This window comes from Lemur catta, chromosome 4 (assembly GCF_020740605.2).
Source record: "Lemur catta isolate mLemCat1 chromosome 4, mLemCat1.pri, whole genome shotgun sequence".
NCBI lineage: Eukaryota > Metazoa > Chordata > Mammalia > Primates > Lemuridae > Lemur > Lemur catta.
Window position 1 is genome coordinate 50,626,227 of NC_059131.1, and position 14,229 is coordinate 50,640,455.

Below are 14,229 nucleotides of genomic sequence, written 5' to 3' on the forward strand. Positions count from 1 at the left end.
TTCCAGGGACTTTTATTATCTTAATGTAAAGCCTTTCCTAACAAAGCCACAGAACCCTCCCTATTTTCTGATTCCCTGGGCAGGCTCTCAAACTTTAGTGAGCTCAAACTTTAGAACCATCTGGGCAGCTAGTAAATGTGCAGATTCCTAGGCCCGTCCCAGAGATTGTGGCGTACATGTGGGTGGAACAGTTGAAGCATGTCATGGTACCACATGAGAAGGAAGTAATGAACTCTTCAGATCTTTCTCAATAACCCCCCCCCACCATGCCTGGAAATCTCCCCATTCATTTCTTCAGCAAACATGAATTCAATCCTTGATATTGGAAAGGTGCTAAAGACAGCTTAGAAGGGAAGTGCTGGGACTGAGAAGGACTGAGGGCAGCGCTATTCAAAGTGTGGTCTCTCGACCACCAGCAGCAACACCAGCTAGTTAGAAATGCAGATTCTTGGTGGTGGCTCACGCCTGTAATCCTAGCACTCTGGGAGGCCGAGGCGGGAGGATTCCTCGAGGTCAGGAGTTCGAGACCAGCCTGAGCAAGAGCGAGACCCCGTCTCTACTAAAAATAGAAAGAAATGATCTGGGAAGCTAAAAATATACAGAAAAGATTAGCTGGGCATGGTGGCATATGTCTGTAGTCCCAGCTACTCAGGAGGCTGAAGCAGAAGGATTGATTGCTTGAGCCCAGGAGTTTGAGGTTGCTGTGAGCTAGGCTGATGCCATGGCACTCTAGCCTGGGCAACAAAGCGAGAAACTGTGTCTCAAAAAAAAAAAAAATTATAAAAAAAAAAAAAGAAATGCAGATTCTTGGGTCCTACCCCAGAGCCTTCTTCCCCTGGAAGTCAGTTAACGTGTGAGTACCCTCCATTCTTTGCTCAGACCTCAAGCTGCCCCTTTCTGTCCTGGGCACTGAGAGGTCACAGCTTTGTGGTAGTGGTATAAAGAAAAGTTAAAAATCAAATTACCTATAATTCTATCATCCAGATATGACCACTGTTACTATTTGGTGTATATCTTTTCAAACTTTCTCCCATGCAATGTGGATATATGTATATAATGAAAACAACATATAAACAAAAACATTTTATAATGTAATGTTGCTTTTTAAAATTTCCTTTTTCCTCATTTAACAATATTGGTGGACTATCTTTCCATGTAAGTAAAGATACTTTTGCCACATTAATTTTAATGACAGCATAGTATTTCTTTGTAGGAATACACCATAAATCATTTAACTATTCCCTATCATGCAAGTCTTTCTAAATTTCTAGACTCTCTAAACAACTTTGAGAAGAATATCACTATACATATATCTTTGTGCATATCTGAGATAGCTTCATTAAAATTAATTATGTTCTTTTTTTGTAATGTGTACTTCAGATGTAATCTGCAGAGCATTTGTGTCAGAGAGACTAGTATAAGAGATGAAGACTTCCCATTTAATAAGTACTATTAATCATGATACCAGTCTTGAATTTTATAATCAAAACTACATGAGTATAGAACGAGTTGTGCTGAAGTATTTTTATTTTGCATAATTAATGGACTTAAGGCTATTGGTAAAGGACCCTGTCAGTTGTCATGGGACAAATAACACTCTAGCAAATGGAAGCAGTGAGATGAAGCTCTAGTGTGTATTTCTCAAATTGTTGCTTGCTGAAACACATCTTGAATTTTTGGAAATTAAAGTTAGTTTCTAAACTAAGTGGAAGATCTGCTTATACAACTCTGATTTTAATATTAGTCTATGCACAGTATCAGCAGATTAATTAAGAAGTCAGCTGCTGGTGATGTTAAGAAGGCTGGCAGATTTTCAATTCAGATTGACACTATTCAAGACAGAGGCATAGCTGATGTTTATTCAAGAATCCTAAGACATGTCACAGATTCTGTGGAGAACATCTGATATCTATAGAGAGCTCGAAGTAAAGCCCTGGGAAAAATATGTTCCAGACGGTTACAGATGTTCTCATATCAAATCATATTTCTATGAAAAGTTATGTAGCATGTTCGACTGATGGCGCAGCCAATGTGAAGGGACAATTTAAGATTTTCTTCCCGTTAAAAAATAATTGATTCTACCAACTTTATGGGTAGTGTTAGTCACATATTTTGACTCTTACAATGGTGGATTTAGAAGATGTCTGGACCTCCAGTTAATCCAGCAAAAATTTCAGTCTTTTGAGTCCACTTAGAACAATTTGCATGCTGTAAACCATATAGAAACTCCCTGAATCCCAACTGGATGTTTTACCAAATTAAGTACATTTTATAGGTCCTTAGGTATCACACTAGCACATACGATCGTTTCAGATGTTGGCTCTGATGTATTAGACATGGCGGCAGGCTGCAAAGAGGGCCCTAAGAAGTATTAACAGGGCTTTGTCATTCCCTTGTGGGAACTAATGGAAACTCGGGAGAACATATTCCCACATTGAGGATTCTATTGTAAACATCAGACCAATGGTGAGGGTACCCAAAGAATCATCATGGAGGCTTGAAGCCCTACTTAAGGCTCTGTTGTTTCTGAACATTGTTAGATTAACTTGTCTGCATAAAAATTTGACCTGGAAATACCACAGTTCAGAATATAGTGGTATTTCTCATTTCAAAATGAGAGAGTCAAGAAGATAAAAGGAGTTTAATCATTTTATGAGTACGAAGAGCCCTCAAAGGCAGATATGACCTATTGATATTATTCTAGAACATCTTCGCCTCAACTGTGTGTATGTGATTTGAAGAGGGATTGAGAAAATAAGTTGCCATTCAATGACATTTCCAGGGTATTTACATAATCTTGGCATATTTACCCACCTGCTTTATGTTTTGCTAAAGCACCTAAAACATCTTTTTAAAAAAGTATTTCTAATCTGCTGAAATAATTTCTACTGAGGCCTAAAACATTCACTTAGCAAAGCAGGGCTTAATTCAGCATTGAAAAATTTAAAGAATTATCAAAGTTTGGTGTGCCTTAGGTTATGATAAATTGGTTATGTTTACCCTGTGACTGTTCTGGTGAATGAACAGGGGTTTAAGGAGTCAGGAAGGTGAGGAGGTGGCCTTGGTGCTAAAATTAAGCCTGGGGCTAGCATGATCAGCCATCCAGGTTTGTCTGGGACCTGTGGGTTTCTTAGCGTGCAGAACTTTCAATGCTAGAACGAGGTCCATCCAACAGTGATCTCCCTGGGGTCATCAAGATTAACCTTGTGTGAATTGGGCCCACCTCTCTGTCTCTTTTGTAACCTTTTTCCTCTTCAAAGCTAAGAAGTAAGAACCATTTAAACATGACTTCACCGGGATATCAACAGATGAGCCTACGCACAAAAACATGCCTAAACATGCCTCTCTCTCTCTCTCTCTCTCTGTCACACACACACACACACACACATTTTGGATTTTGTTTGTGTTTGCCTCAGGTTCTGCGTTCAGCATCCACATTAGGAACCACAGAAAAAGTGAGAGGCTCAAATGAAGACTGTTGTGGTAAGGGCTTGCTCTGTATAACGCACACTAGTGGGCGCTAAAGGCACATAGGATGATATGATACAGAGACAAAGAGATTGGATCCTGCCCTCAAGGAGTTTGTTCTATATTAAGAAAAATGAAACACAGCAGCAAACAGTTTCATCAGCAGAAAGAATGGGATAAATGCCACAAGAAACATGCTAATAAAGTGCTACGGAAGTTCAGAGGCATCGGATTTTTAGCTTCTTTAGTTCACAGGCAGGTGGCATTTATCTTTCTTAAAGGAAGAGTAGGGTGGTGATGGGCAAAGATTGGGGCAGGCATCTCCTGGGTGTGCAAATTGCTTAAGGCATGGTCCCTGCCCTCAAGTCACTTACATTCTCCTTGGGAGATGGAACAGTGAACTTCAGGGCCATGGGAGTTCAGGGAAAGGAAAGAGTCTTCTGATTGGTGGCAGGTAGGGAGGAAAGATGTAACAGTGGGGGTGCCTTGAAGGAGGACTAGGTTTTCAATGAGCAGATGTTAGCAGGAGAACACCCAGGTAAGGTCTTGGGGTGTAAGCAGAAGGCCGGGAGCAGGAGTGAGCACTGCCGTATTTTCTGATGAGATACTAAGGGCTTAGCATGTATGTCTGGGAGTGTGGGCAAGAATAGGCTCAGAGGATGGCCCAGGTGACTGAGCTGTAGAAGGCCAGGCTGGTAGGGTGGGAGCTTGCCTTACAAAAATGAGGCCGATAGGAAATTGTGGAGACTTCTTTGGGGTGGTTGGGGTGATACTTTAAAAGTAGTAGTTTAGAGATTCTTCTGTCAGTTGTGTACAACTGTGGTCCCCAACCCCTGGGCCATGGACTGATACTGGTCTGTGTCCTGTTAGGGACCGGGCCACAGAGCTCTGCTGCCCCCCACCCCCAAACTGTGGAGAAATTGTCTTCCATGAAACCAGTCCCTTGTGCCAAAAAGCTTGAGGCCCCCTGGTATACAAGATGGCTCCGAATGGGGAGAGAAAGGAACCTTTCACCAATCCCAGCATGAGTGAGTGAGCACGCATGGGGCGTGGGGTCCATGTGGGTGGAGAGCTGGAGAAAATCTGGTAGGCATTTTGAGGGGAATATGCTAAGTGGATTTGGTGACAAATTGAGTCAAGGGGATGAAATAAGAGTCAATTTACTTATCTTTAAAGTAAAGCTTTTCCACCATGATCTGTAACATTCCTTTCTCTTCTTGGGATTCATAACTTCCAGGTTTCTAGGCTTAGCAACAAGAAAAATGCCAATACCTCTCTTCCTTCCTCTTTTCCATCACGCAAACCCTTTTATTCGGTACAAGATTTTGTGGGGAGTAAGGCTGTAGCTCCCTCTCTGGAACACTTTTTAGTTTAGTAGGGGGGATGGACATTTAAACAGATAACTGTAATTTGATGTGACAGGTGTCATTGTGGAGTTGTGGTCAAAGGATTAGGAGAAAACCAAGGAAGCACCACAGAAGTGGAGGCCAGTTGATAAGGCTGATCAGGGGTTTGTTCGGCTGGATAGATGGGGTGGAGAGAAAAACCACAATGGATGAAGCACAAATGAGACCGATGTGCTGGACACTACCAGTGACTTGTCTGGCTGGACCTTAGGGTGGATTCAAGGGGAGGTAGAGAAAGAGAGAGGAGGAAAGTGGGAGTTTTAGCAGCAGAGTTAGGTTGTGGTCAAATGAAGAAGGACTTCACTCCATGAAAGGAACTTGGACTTGGTTTTGTTGCTAATTATGAGTTAGTAGAGATCTTTAAGGCATAGTAAATGATCTGATTTGTATTTTAGGAGTTAACTCTGAGGACTCTGGAGAGACTGGACTCCAATGGGGAGAGGCTGGAGACAAGGAAGCCAATAAGAGGTCACTATAATGCAGGCAAGAGATGATGCAGAAATGGGTTACTTGGGAAGAGAAAAAGTTGAGTCTAATTTTGAAATTATTAAGTTTTAAGAGATAGCACATTTGTTTATGGTTTCATTTTTTCCCTTGTACTCAAACCTTTATTAACTTTGCCAGGCACTGGGGATAAAAAGATAAGTAGAACTTCTTTGACCTCCTTCAGCTCATCTACAATGGTTTCCCCCCTTTTTTTTTCTGTGCCAGAACTCATAAGGGCTATGATACACACTTCTGGAAGAGGGCTAGCAGGTGCTGGGCAGGGAATGAGAAAGGACTAGGGGCATGGAGGAGGGAGTACGCCTTTAGTGAAGAAGTAAGAAATGAGGGCGACCGGTTGTACAGATGTCCTCTTTCCCCACGTGATTCTGGTGAGCCTGTTTCCTTTACGAGACTTTCAGCTTTAAGTAATAGAATACCCTACTCAAAATGGCTTATACAGTAATGGCACTTATTATGATATCTAACAAAAAATCCATGGATGGCCATCTCAGTTGCTCAGTGATGTCACTGAAAACCCGGATTCCTTATACCTTTCTACTCTGCTATCTTTAGTATGCTATCTCAGGCTATCTCCTCTCATGGTGACAAGATGGCTGCTGCAGTTCCAGGCATCACATGCACAGGGGACTATGTCTAGCAGAATAAAGAGGACTCTTTCTTTCTTTCTTATGTATTTTTCCCCCCTTATGAATCTTATCCCAGAATCCCCCAGCAGGCTTGTCATGTCTCAGTGGCCAGAACTGGTTGGAGGCCCATCCCTGAACCCATCACTGCAGAGGAAATGGAGAAGCAGGAAACATTGAAAACAAAATTGTTTCTTCACTGCTAGCAGAGAAGAAAATGAAAATGGCTTTTGAATTGGTAAACATTCCTTCTGCTTAAAATTGCTGGCTTTGGAGAAGAATTTCTTGGCACTTGGAAATAGAGTTTTGTGTTACAGATAAGCAGTTAGGGTTAGAGATATAGATCTGAAAGATATTGGAAGGGAGACGGAGATATTTTATTGACTTGACACTATGTTTTGTGCTACATACGTCTTAATCCAAGGAAACCTCACCAGGACAATAATAGGAGGGCTATGTTAGCTGAGGAAACTGAAGCTCAGAGAGGTTGAGGAACTGGACAAGGTCACACAGCTAGTAAGTGGCCTTATATACTCATTTTTATCTTTTTATTGTGGAGAATTTTGAACATATGCAAAAGTAGACAGAATGGCATAATGAATATCCCATGTACCTGCACTTAGCTCCAACCAACAGCATCTTGCTAACCTTCCAGCCACCCCATCCCCTTCTTCCGTCTGTTATTATTTTGAAGTAAATTACCCACAATTGTATCATTTCATCACTAAGTATTTTAGTATGAATCTCTACAAGATAAGGTCTGTTTTCTTTTAAATATAATTACAATGCATTATACCTGAAATATTTAACAATACTTTATTATCATTGAAATTTCAGGTAGTGTTTAATTTTCAAATTATCTCATAAATATTATAATTTTTTACAGTTTATTTCAAATAAGAGGCCGGGTGCGGTGGCTCACGCCTGTAATCCTAGCACTCTGGAAGGCCGAGGCGGGCGGATCCTTTGAACTCAGGAGTTCGAGACCAGCCTGAGCAAGAGCGAGACCCCGTCTCTACTAAAATAGAAAGAAATTATATGGACAACTAAAAATATATATAGAAAAAATTAGCCGGGCATGGTGGCACATGCCTGTAGTCCCAGCTACTAGGGAGGCTGAGGCAGTAGGATTGCTTGAGCCCAGGAGTCTGAGGTTGCTGTGAGCAAGGCTAACGCCACGGCACTCTAGCCCGGGCAACAGAGTGAGACTCTGTCTCAAAAAAAAAAAAAAAAAAAAAAGATTCAAATAAGGTCCACACATTGTGATTGGTTGATAATGTTTTAATTTTCATTTAACCATAAGTTAAATGATGGAGGAAACTCCATCTCTCTCTCTCTCTCTCTCCCCCTTATTGTTTTACAATTAATCTTTTGACAAAATCAAGTTATTGACCTGCAGAGTTTCTCACAGTCTGGATTTTGTTGGTTGCACCCCCATGATGTGGTTTGATATGTTCCTCTGTCCTCTATATTTCCTATAAACTGGAGTTAACAGCTTTGGTCAGATTCAGGTATGAATTTTTTCTTTTTTGGCAAGAATACTTCCTAAGTGGTACCATGATGTTCCATTATGAGGTTCTCTTTCTCCTGGTGATGTAGCAGCCACTCAGTGCCTGAATCCTTTAATTCATGAGGGGTTACACAATGGTGATTGTTTAGTACAATTTTCTTTTTTATGGATTTATTGGAAGAGCTGAGGTTTAAAGGCTGTGTGACTCAAGCAGGTGCCACCATTAGTGGAAAGGAAGTGACACACCAGGGGAGACACACAGGAGGAGAAGAGAGCAGGGGGAATTTGTAAAAACATTTGAGAGAACACAAAGATAAACCCTGAAGAACAAGGTTGTCTGAATTGTTTCTACCCACAAGTTAGCTAGTCACAAACACATGGCCTGGTTAGAACTGTGGAGTATCTTGACATCAATCACAATACTCATATCATGGCATAACCCTGAAACACATGCCGATCATTCACATTTTCATGGGCTGTGCTTGAATAACGTCTTTCTCTTTAAATCTGCAAGTCAGATTGAGGGACAGAGAGCGCATAGATGGTGACGGTTTTGCCTGCCTAAAGTATGATGAAACATGAAGGCATGGCGCAAAGAGCAGGGAAGTTTGGAGCCAGTGAGCATTTCCATATAATCAACGTAATTTATTTTACAGTCACAAAAATACAAAGCACTCTAGCAGACATTGTGAGCCTTATGAAGGAAATAGGAAACTCAAAAACCAAGGAAGAGATGAGCCCAGTGAAATATACCTGGAGACAAAACTGGCAGACACAAATGGAGAAATAAAATCTGCTTCTCTTGTACCTCACGGCTAGAGTGCAGGTAGAAGGGTAAGAACTAGGGGACTGAAGGATAACAGATTTCATGTAGGAATTGAGGCGAGTGTGGAAAGCTCTCCAGACAGGAGAACCTGGAGCCTGTGTGAGGGAGGAGAGGGAACATCTGGGATCATTTGGAGTTGGGATACTCCTGTGGCTAACATCAGAGAGGGAAGAATCACCCACTCCATCAATAGATCAAAACAAATTTCTGAATTACATTTCTGAAAATATACTTCTGTGGAAGAGGGAAGGGGGTGTTTTTTTCCAGAATGCATAATGCTGAAAATCTCTATTTGATTCCACCATTACGTTTACCACCAATTCTTGTTATTTGTGGCAGCAATGTTCTATCAATTCACCAACAACACTGATTTAGCAGATACTGAACCATTGCCACTAGGGGAAATACAGGGTTAGGTTCCTGCGAGTCTCTGGTCACAATTTTGTCAACTGACTGATACATAACTTTGTTTTATGTGTGTTTCTGTTTAAAGACACCTTATTTAATATATATTGCTGATTCATTAACACTTAATGCATAGTCAACAGAACTGTACCTCATACCCGAACAGAGCTCATCTGACACAGCTATTTTCTCTGTAAGGTGCATCACAGCCTTCTCGAGCTTAGGAACACTAAAAAGCACTTCAGCCCTACACTCGGGGGCTGTTTCAGAGAACAAAATCACCAACAAAAAGCACAAAAGTGCAAAAGTGTGGCACTAACTAGACTGCAAAAAGGACACTTGTTTATAGCACGAGAGCTAGAACAAGGAGGCAGAGCTTTGCTTTGTGCAGCCTCAGCTGGGAACTTGTGCATTGGGCAAGTCACACTTGGTGCTCTGCCATGTCCGCACATGACCTCGGGAGTGCTTGGGGGTTATAAGCAAGTTTTAGGGAGTAGGTGAATTTGTAAATATGGAACTAGACTCAACTATAATTTGAAAACCAGTGGTAAAAGATCAACCCGGGGTGTGGGTGGGGTGGAGAATTGCAACAGTTTTTCTGGGCTTTTCCAGCACGTTCAGGTTGTATCTCTTAGCTTTTCTGGGCTTTTCCAGCACATTCAGGTTGTATCTCTCAGCTACGGGTGCAAATCCTATTGATAAAGGCCTTTTTGTTTGAGGGGAAAGAAGAGGAAGAGAGGAGGTGTGGCCCGCAGAGAAGGAAGGAGGAAATGAAGGAGTTGTGTGAGGCCTCAATAATCCAGGAAGTAGGGCCTAACAGTAATGGGAGAAGTCTCTGGAATCAGGGTAACTGAGTACAAAGTTTGCACAAGGAAGAAGAAAGGGAGCAGGGAGAAGAATGAGACCACATGAATGCTAGAACCACACTGTGATTTGGGTCCCTGTAGCAGAAACTCAGTGAGTCAGATTGGTTTTTTGGCCTAGGGCTGCTTTGCTTTTCCCCTGCTCAGAGCTCTGTGACTGAATTCTTAACTTTTCAACCAGTTGTGGTCCCCTCTGTGGACTGCTGGAGAGGGGAGGACAGCAGCGGGTTCTCGTTCGGCTTTTTCTGGCCATATTAGAGATGTCTTGGGTAGAGGCCTCATGCCACAGATTTCCTTGCAGATGATTTAAAGAAGGATGCAGAACTGTTTTTCACTTGCAAAGAGAAAATTAAAGCTAGAGATTTGATCCTTTAAGAGGTCTTTGAACTTATAAACTCAGACACATATGTGTCGAGAATGGAAACTGGCAATGATTGTATTCCATAGTTTGAACTTAATTGCTTTTGGTATGTACTTGAAAAGATAAAATATCCCAAGACATTTAACTTTAGAAAGTCATTCTGTTGTGCTGCACAGTAAGTAATTTTCACAAGGACTTGGCCGAGATATTCAGTATCAATATGCAGGAATGGTTTCAATATGTGGTAGGCCAATAAAAACAAAGTCACTCTGACCCACACTTCGCAGATCTAGGAGGGACAGAGGAGCAAGTAGCGATAATTAATTCCAGTTTCGGGAGAAATACTATAACTCTGCAGCCACACTCCTCTGTCCTGCCCATGGCTCTGTGTGTCTCTCAGGGACCGGGGTTTAGCGCCCAGTATTTGGCTTCTCAGGTGGGCACTGCACATGACGTGGTTATACAGTGAGGCCTGAAAGTGGGCCCTGTGGAAATGCAGAATGCAGGTTTGATCAGAAATCACGGGACCCACAGAATTGGCCACCAGGTTCAGTGAGAGCAAATGGGACCATCCTCCACTCCCTTGTGTCGCTGCTGGCTACTGCAGGCAGGACTGTCGCCCAGAGCCTCTGACCCACTTCCCTGCTTCTAGGGCAATCAGCTCCAGGCAAGGGATCTGCCTGCTCTTTCCCCACTTTCTTAATTCATCAGCATTCCCTGTTCCTCCCTGTCTCGGGTAGGAGTGGCGGGTGGCGAAGGGGTCTTTCCTTCCTGGCATTAAAAGTGAATGGCAGTGTATGTGTGGGGAGGGGATGGGGGAAGAAGCAAGGTGAGCCATCTGGAATCATACCCATCATATTAAAAATGGAGACTATATTTTTTGTAACTGATATTATCTTGCTCTGGGGTCTCTAGGTATACAGAGTAACCCATAAGAAGTTAAACTTGCCCATTTTTTAAGTACATTGGTCTATTCTGAATCGAAGCAATATTTTTCAGTAAGCTCAGATTCTGTGGGCTTGAGCCTTGTCTCCACTCAGCCCCCTTTCTCCTTCTCTGTGGGTGACATCTGGGCCCAGTGACATTGCCCTGGTGAGGGCAGGATGTTTTGTACTTGTATCGTCTTTTTCCTCTGGCTTCTGTTGACTTTTCTTTGAGGTACAGCTGATCTCATCTCCCCTTTGGGAGTTAGTTTTTGCTACCAAGGTGTATTTGGTAGGTGTATCCTATGATTGTCTGGCTGGGTGTGAATGGTGCATGGTGGTGGCCCCTAGGTTTAACACCCTCCACTTTGCCTCTTGCTGCTGTAGACCCTCTGGGGCTTAGCACGGAACTCCCATCAGCACCTGGCTTTAGGGCGCCTACTTTCCAGCTTCTGCTATAGGATCCTCTTGCCATGTGTCGGGCAATCCCTTAGCAAACACTCTCAATATTCAGCTCCCTTTTCCCACATCTCCCCCAGGGTTATCCAAGAGCTTCTAGGCATCTCCAGGTCAGGTGCAGCCTGTGGGGAGACAAGATGATGTTAACTTTGGCCCATTACTTAAGCATTTCCCTCTACAAATGATGTTGTACTGCTGCTGAACTACAGGGGTTGTTTGCATGTGTTTGTGTGCGCATAGGTGCAGTGGAGGGTGGGACAAATTAAAGCATCAGCCTAAATATTTTTTGATTCTCCTTTCACCTCTCTGGAATTTTTGTCGTCTCACCCTTCTTCTTCTAGGGGAGGAGATGGGTGGAAAGACCTCCTCCTTCTTCTGTTAGACCGGAACTGCCCCTACATCACACCCTGTGTGCTCTCTACACTGTAGTTTATAGTAAAACTCCAGGCTTATATTATCCCCTGAGCTCGGTTCTTAATATGTGCAAAGATGATTTTTGAATAGAAATAATATATTTTCCTCTTTCAACAAAACTCACTTCTAAGACCATAGTTCCTCTCTGACTTGAGAGATCTAATATGAAACGCAAAGTAAAAAAAAGGCTATCTTGGTTCAAGGTTGTAACTCTTGTTTCCCTGAAACAACAAAGGCCATTGATTCGTGGGTGGAGAGCTGCAGGGAAGCATGATTTATGGGTAATGAAAAATACATTAGTGTAATATTTTCAAAAATATGGAAGAAAGAGTTGGGGACTTCTGGATTAGAAAAAATGGATCAAATGAGGCTGCTTACATGTCGGGGTGGCTGACTCAAAGGAAAAGGTAGCTGGATTGCCTAGCTGGATCTCCTTGGGCTGTGTGGTTGCCTGTCTCGGCCTCACTGAACAGGGTCAGAAGACATGAGTCACAAAACTAACTGCAGGAGGGAAGACAAACAGGGCCCCTAATATCATGACTGCATGGAGAGAGAATGGCAGCTCCTGTGAGCTTGGGAACCTTCTTGCTCAGAAATCCTCTGTCTCTGGGTTTGCCTGGGATTGCCCCAGTGAATCTTCTGGGATCAGCAAACTTTTCGGTAGAGAACCAGATGGTAAACATTTTTGGCTTTTCATGCTATGAGGCGTGTGTCACAACTACTCAACTCTGCCATTGTAGTAGGAAAATAGTCACAGGCAATACAAAAATGAATACATGGGCCTGTGTTCTAATAAAACTTTATCTACAAAACCAGGCAGTGGACTGGATTTGGCTTGTGGGTGGTAGTTTACTGGACCTTAATCTAGAAAGAAGTGCTAGGTCGGTATAAAGAAAGAACTGTGTTAACTGAGCCCTCCTCCTTGTGTGTCTGATCCCCTCCCCACCTCCCATTCTCCCCCTGCATGTCCCCCCACCCCAACTGCATACACAGACCAGACCATATTTTTAACATTACTATGACCCAGACTTTGGCTTCACTCTTCAAGTCTCCAGGATGGAGAAATAAAGGTCCTCAATTGATGATATTTTTTTTTCGTTCAGCTTTTGAAATATTTGTCAAGCTCAATGATTATTATTTACAGAGGTAATTTAAATTTATTATTATTCTTAGTTTTGCTCCTAGGAAATTTCCAAATTGGCTCCTACTTTCATTTCCAGGCTTTCTGGGCAGGACTGGGTGTTCAAGAGGCCAATGTGTGGGAAGACAGAAGGGTCCAGTGAGCAGATAGGTGATCCTAGCTGAACACAAACTGCAGGATAAGTAACGCCATTCTATGTCTATTTGACAGCATGTAGTAATTTCCTATGGCTGCCATAAAAAATTACCATACACTTAGTGGGTTAAAACAATACAAATTTATTACCTTACAGTTCTATAAATTAGAAATCTGACATAGGTTTCATTAGGCTAAAATCAAGGTGTTGGGGTGGCTATGATTCTTTCTGGAGGCCGTTAGAGGCCACCCGTTTCTGTGCCTCTTTGGGTGTCCAGAGGCTGCCCACATTCCTTGGTTCACGGCCCCCACCTCCAACTTCAAAGCCAGCAACGTTGCATGTCTCTGACCGTTCTTTCAGTAGTCCTGCCTCTCCCTGACTGACTATAGCTGGAAAAGTTTTTAAGGATTCAAATGATTAGATTGGGCTCACTTGAATAATCCAGGATAATCTCCCTATCTCAATGTCCTTAACCTTAATCACATCTACAAAATATCTTTTGTCATGTAATGTAATGTATTCACAGGTTCCAGGGATTAGGACAAGGAGATATTTGGGGTTCCATTATTCTGCCTACCACAGAACTGGATCCTCTACTTTTCTCATGGGTACTTTCTGGGCATATAGAAGTGCTAAAAAAATTACTTATTGGGATCTGGGATATTAGTCTAAGGGGATCTGCTGGGGGGAAGCCAGAGTCTGCTGTGTGAGTCAGGGGTGGCCTTCCCCGGGGGGAGGAGGGGAGTGGTACAGTGGATGAGCACTGAGCTCACAGTCTAAGGACTTAGGTTCTCATCCCAACTCTGCTGTGCATCTCACGGGTCATCTCTGGTCCATTGTCTTATCATCTATAGCATAAGAAAGGTGAATTAGGGAGTGGTTTTCAAAAGCTTTTCAAGTCAAGTCTATAGAACTCCAGGGAAGAGGGGAGCTGCCGTGTTTGAACAAGGAAGGGGCCTAGGGCCGTCCCTACAGCCCTTTCCCAAGAGCTACCTGGCAGTTCCAGAGGCACCGTTTCTCTCCAAGGCTCCCTGGAACACTATTTTGAGACCCTTGGACTAGATCAAGGCTTGGCTAATTGTAGCCTGTAGGCTAAATCAGGTCTGAGGTCTGTTTTTATTTGGTCCTTGAACTAAAAATTATATGTGTATATATATATATACACACACACACACACACACACTCTC